This window comes from Bactrocera tryoni, chromosome 1 (assembly GCF_016617805.1).
Source record: "Bactrocera tryoni isolate S06 chromosome 1, CSIRO_BtryS06_freeze2, whole genome shotgun sequence".
Lineage (NCBI taxonomy): Eukaryota > Metazoa > Arthropoda > Insecta > Diptera > Tephritidae > Bactrocera > Bactrocera tryoni.
This window is the reverse complement of record NC_052499.1, coordinates 69,162,591-69,168,830: the sequence shown is the minus strand read 5'-3', so window position 1 is coordinate 69,168,830 and position 6,240 is coordinate 69,162,591.

Here is a 6,240-nt window from a genome sequence, read left to right as displayed (position 1 = left end):
GCTAAACTATGAAAAGGTTTGGTAGCTACAAAGCAATACTTGAACACTTTCTGTCTAAGTTGCTTAAAATGATCCCTTCAACAATTAAGAATACTTAAAAGGTTACAACATGAATTCTAAATGTAGTTATAATAAAACGGGTGATCCAGAGCCTGAACAACGTTTACAAATCGTTAAACTTCATTATGAAAATTCACGTGCTGTAAAGAATGTGTTGCGTGCCTGTGAGAATGTAACCGTCAATTGAATGATACTTTCCATTCGAATCCAAATTCCGTTGATCTTATGAAATCCTATTTATTTTGGAAACACGTGTATTTATCCTTATTTCTATGCGAAGTACGCAATCGTTGTCAAAGAAATTGCGCGAAAGTGGTGAAAATCGTCGAGAATCACTAAACCAGCAAACCGGCGACGTTTCTGCATACCAATGTAAGTAGAGTACAAAATCATTCGCATGTTATAAATATTCTGCCGTGTAGGAAATTCGAAAATATTTAATTACCAGAATGAAATTTTATTTTATTTAATAAGAGCTAAAAAACCGCAAATTAGTCGCCGATTTAGAAGATTTTCTTCGCGGCTTTGCATTATTCTTCTATTGACTTAGACCACTATAAAGAGGTTTAGACCGATCTTTTTAGACTTTATTCGATATTTCCTACAGGAAATGTTCATGTATTCACAAACTAACACATACATACACAATTTAATATAGTGCTTTCTCGCAGCCAATTTCATTTTCAAACTGCATATGGCACTCATGTTCCAGCGGAAATTTATTTTATCTAATTTTTTGTTCAAGCAAAGGCTTCACTTTAAGTGCATTCATTCATTCATTCAGCATGCAGTACGCGTACTTTTAAATATGACTGTTTGTGTAAACGCGCAAGAATACGTGCTGCTGTCGAATGTTTTCCACCTTTGAATCGTAAATTGTGGCAAGCGCCAACAGCTGCTAGGCGGTTTTCGGGTCACCTACAACAAGTAAAACATTCTGAAACTTCTGCAACTGCAGAAGTTGGTTCGAGTGGTAACTTTTGTTTGTTGTGCATAGAGATTTCTGTATTTTTGCATATACATACATAGTAAGTATGTCCCTTTTGCATGCTCTAACGCTCTTTTGCTGCGGTTCAATTCACATGTGCAAGCCAGGTTGGCAGTTTAAGAAACCATTCAAACAAGAGAGTCCACAAAATTTATAAGTGTTGAGAGTCCCAAGAAAAGAATGGAAATATACCCAGTTTGCTGTCAAGTGCCAGTTTTGGTGTTTTTGGAAAAAGTTTAAACTTTTTTAAGATTTTAAACTTTGAAACGTGGCAACAGAATCTTAAAAGCTGCACTTGTCATATGCAAGAATGTAAGTTTAAAACTTAAATGCGGTAAATACCAAATAGTAACGGCAGAATATTGAGAGAAATATTTATTTGCCGAAAATATTCTCTCTTGATCCATTTCGAGATATCTTACTTTTTTAAGGAAAAAATACAGAAACTTCAAATTTAATGGCCAATGTTTATTGTCATTCGCAAGAACATTCCTTGGCATTTATTTTCTGAAGATTATCTCTTTCAAATTTTGACCGCGGCTACGTCTCAGATGGTCCATACGTTGAGTCCAACTATCAATGCCGCGTTCGAGCATTTCAACTGATAACTGGCGAGTTACACGCATGATGTTTTGCCTGAATCGGAAAGGGATTGTCCGCATAGACTTCAGACTTTAGACTTTACATATCTGCACAAAAAAAAGTCGAATGGTATGATATCACACGATCTTTGTGGCCAATCGACTGGCCCAAAAGTGAAAATATCTGCTCACCAAATGTTCTCTCAATAAATCCATTGATTGATGCAATGTGGAAAGTAGCGCCGTATTTTTGAAACCAAATGTCGCCGAGATCACGAGCTTCAATTTCAGGCGTCAAATAGTCGGATATCAAGACGCGATAACGGTCGCCAATGACGGTTACGTTCTCACCGTCATCACTATTGAATACATATGGACCGATGATTCCATCGGCACTCAAACCACACCAATTCGTTCTGGACAAAATGACAGCTCTTGAATATTTTCAGGTTGCAGCAGCTTTGCTTGTTTGTGTACCCATTAAGCCAGAGATGGGTGTCATCGCTGAACAAAATTTGCCTCGAAAACGTCGGATCTTCTTGGAACTTTTCAAGAGCCCATAGAGCAAAGCGATGTCGCATAGGAAGGTCGTGCGGCTTCAGTTCTTGCACAATCTGTACATGGGCATGGTATATTCAGTCGAAAATTATCCAATAATTAATCTCAAGATGGGTCTGGGTACATTCAGTAGGGCGATTCTTCCCATGATTAGCTGCTATACAATACTGAACAAAAATAACATTACACTTGACACGATTCATGCGTGATCTGTCAAAAACGGCGATTGAAGAAAGTACCTCGACTTGAATCAGCCGTTAGAATTTATTTCAATACTTTAAACTACTTTCCAACTACGCAATGGAATATTCCCAAAATTTTGTTATTCTATTTTCAAAAAAATAGAGGAAATTGGCACGTTCAAGCAGATATTATTATTTTAAGTGAAACTGAAGTGCAAAAAATAAAAAAAAAAACATATTATAAATATTAAAGTCTGTTCGAGCTCCTATCAATGGAACGACTTGTAAAATGCCCAAAAGCACACTTAGCTTTCTGACCGGCCGAAAAATGAATTTGCACTCCCACTTTTTACACAACTGTTGCTCTGCTATGAATTCGCCGCGTTTGCTTTTAGCAACTACGGCGACATACATACAGTTACGCTTGATATATACAAATATATGTGTATATATTTATAATTCAAAAAGCGTCAAGGCATACAACAGCGCTAAACAGCAATGGGTGCCCTAATAAGAACACCCACAAATACGAACAAGTGAAATGTAGCGCAAAATGAAGGCACGAACAACGCATGCAATTACAACAGCCCACGCGAACACGTTGATGGCCTGCAGCTGCTAACAAAAATTCATTGAATCTATTTATTGAGTCGTTTTGATTTTACTGACATGGGACACGCCAATGTGCTTTTTCAACATTGCCGCCTGCGAACCGTTCAACGAAGGATGTTTTGGTTAACGAAGGTAGGTGGTAAGGCCAGTGGATAGATAGTACGTAGGCAGCAAAGCCACTGGCAGAGAGGAAGAAGGGAAGCAACAGTATGTTCTGTTGGTGTAGCAATTTTGCATGTTTTGTCTTTGTCGTTGTGCGCTTGTTTATTACTTTTCGTTTGGCTTTTTATCTGCGTACTGCGTTTCTTATGTCGCGTTTGCTTATGTCAAGCCAAATTGACGCTCGCCCTTATCGGTTACGAGTTATGACCGCAAGGACGTGCACCAATTCGCTAGCCTACATAAAGAAATCAAAGACGCTTAAGCATAGAAACATTTAAGATTGCCGCCGAAATCCAGGATTAAATATGGGGACCATTGTTTATATAATAGTTTATCTGATTATCTTGAGACCCAGCAATTCATTATTGGATAATATTCAACCGAACAAACCACGTCCAGCACCCGGCCGTAGCTGAGAATGTACACGAGTACCGTGGAGAGTAGATTCGACTTCGCTCGCGGTAACTCGAACTTATGTATGCAAGGACTTGGCGCATTTTACGCCGAGATCTTAAATTGAAAGCGTAGAAAATACAGTTTATGCAAGAACTGAAGCCCATCGACCTTCCCTCTTGAAAAGTTCCAAATTCAGCGATTAGGCCCATTTCTGGCTCAATGGATATGTAAACAAGCAAATTGCTGCATTTGTAACGAAGAACAACGTGAAGAGATTCAAGAGCGGCCTTTTAATCCAGAAAAAACAACGGCTTGATGTGGTTAATGGGCCGGTAGAATCATCGGTCCATACATCCATCCAAAAACGATACCGATAAGAACGGAACCGTCAATGTCGATCGTTATGGCGCCATGATAACCAACTATTTGATGCCTGAAATTGAAGCCCGTGATCTCGGCGACATTTGGTTTCAAAAAGACGGCGTCATTTTCCGCACAAAGCATCAATCAATGGATTGAATTGAGAGAATACTTCGGTGAGCAGATAATTTCACGTTTTGGACTGGATGATTGGGTATCAAGATCGTGTGATATCACACCATTCGACTTTTTTTGTGTAGATATGTAAAGTCTAAAGTCGATGCGGACAATCCCGCTTCGATTCAGGCCTTGAAGCAAAACAATACGCTTGTCATTCCAATTACCCCAGTCGAAATGCCCGAACCAGTCATTGAAAATTGGACTCAACGGATGGACCATCTGAGTCGTAGCCGTGGCTAATATTTGAAAGAGATAATCTTCAAAAAATGAACGTCAAAAAATGTTCTTTCGAATGATAATAAACATTCCCATTAAGTTTTATGTTTCGGTGTCTTTTCTTAAAAAAAAAGTAGGGAACATCGAAATGGATAACCCTTTATGTGGAGTTTCTAATCTCAGAAAGTACTATTGTTTAAATAAATAAATATGGTACTTAAGTTAAGGTATTAAGCTTGAACTGTTGGTACGTACACAATACTATATCATCGAAGGAGTCAGTCTGCATCAAGTTGCTACTCACCCATTTTTATTGAGTATAAATGTATACTCACATCTTTTGAACCAAAAATTGCAAACTTTTGGAAAATTAAATTTATATACATATGTATATACAAATTACATACCAATAAAAAAATCACTGCAAAAAGCCAACATTCTCAAATTCTTCACTACAAAACTGTTGCCGCCATTTCGCTATCAATCACAGCCATCGGCAGGCTGGTTATCTTCAGGGTCAACAGACAGTCCATGGCATTGCAACTTTGCCTGCGCTCCCACGTGGCAGCAATTTCCCATACATAATTAAATAGGCCATGCACAGACGTCTGCTCACATACCTTCATATATAAAAATGTATTTAACTACAAAAATTTATAAAATATAAAGTGCTTTCAACCCAGTGAACCAAAATATATGCAAAGAGGAAGTAAAGCTATTTCAACACACATTCGATTCACCGCATAAAATCAATAACCAAAATTGATTGATGACAAATCTTTATCGAAATATACTTCGATCGGAATCAATTATGGATTTCATTATAGAAACTTTTATATCTTGTTATACAAATGCCTGTCTAGAGTTTTAAATATGCCGATGGTTCAAATCCGCTACAATAAACACTTTACGCATCTAAAAAAGCATAGATTAACTCAATTTTCCCTCCTTCCAGCACCGACAATGTTTTGATTTTATTACTTTTTACAGCTAATTCAATATTTTGCTTGTTGGGTAGAGCTATAAGCCCTCACAACTACACTTTCATTCGAATAGCTGACCAGTTGGCTGCCAGGTCAGGCGCCATTATATCGGCGTTGTCCGTTCAGCTTTCTACGAGTATGTGTGTTTAAGTAACTAAAATTTAATTTGCAAAATCCCAAAAAAAATCCATTCATCGTTTTTTAGCGATAAATTTGAGCGTCCACTATGGTAGCTACCGCACACCCCCCTCATGGTACTGATTGCATTGACTACTAATGGGTTTATTAAGAAATCCCTTTTCGAATATTTAATCGGCTTCTACCGACGAATATTCAGTGATAGAGTGTGGTGAAATATCTACAACATATTATTATTCAGTTTAATAGCTAAAAAGAAACATGTACAATATACATATGTATGTATATGTACATATACTTCGTTTGGTTCGATACATTTAAATTTATTTAAAGTAAAATAAACCTTCTATACAAAATATTGCTGACATTAAATTTATACTTAATTACTTCTCATTGCCTACTCAGTCTGAAGTAGTATCACCTATTGGCAAAAGTTATTCTGCGTTAGATTTCGAGGCTGATGTTGTTGTTGGTTTTGATTCTGGTTCCAAGATAGACGAAATTTTCTACGACTTCGTAGTTGTGACGTGGGAACCAAGTCTCGAGAGTGTTTGTTTGATGACAGGAGATATTTCTTCTTCACCTCGTTCACTACCAGATTTGCTTCGCTTCTTTCTGCAACCTGAAGAACTTGGAGAATATTAAACATTGAAGTATGGAATGATGTTACCTTGTCAGCATCTTTTTTGCAACCTCTACCCGACGTCGTTTTTGCAAAATATTCAGATCTCTTGGTATACGGGTGTAGCACTGACACGCTTCATGCACAAAACATTAACCAAAATGTGTTGAGTCGATCCATAGAAGATGTTGATATCCTCTGC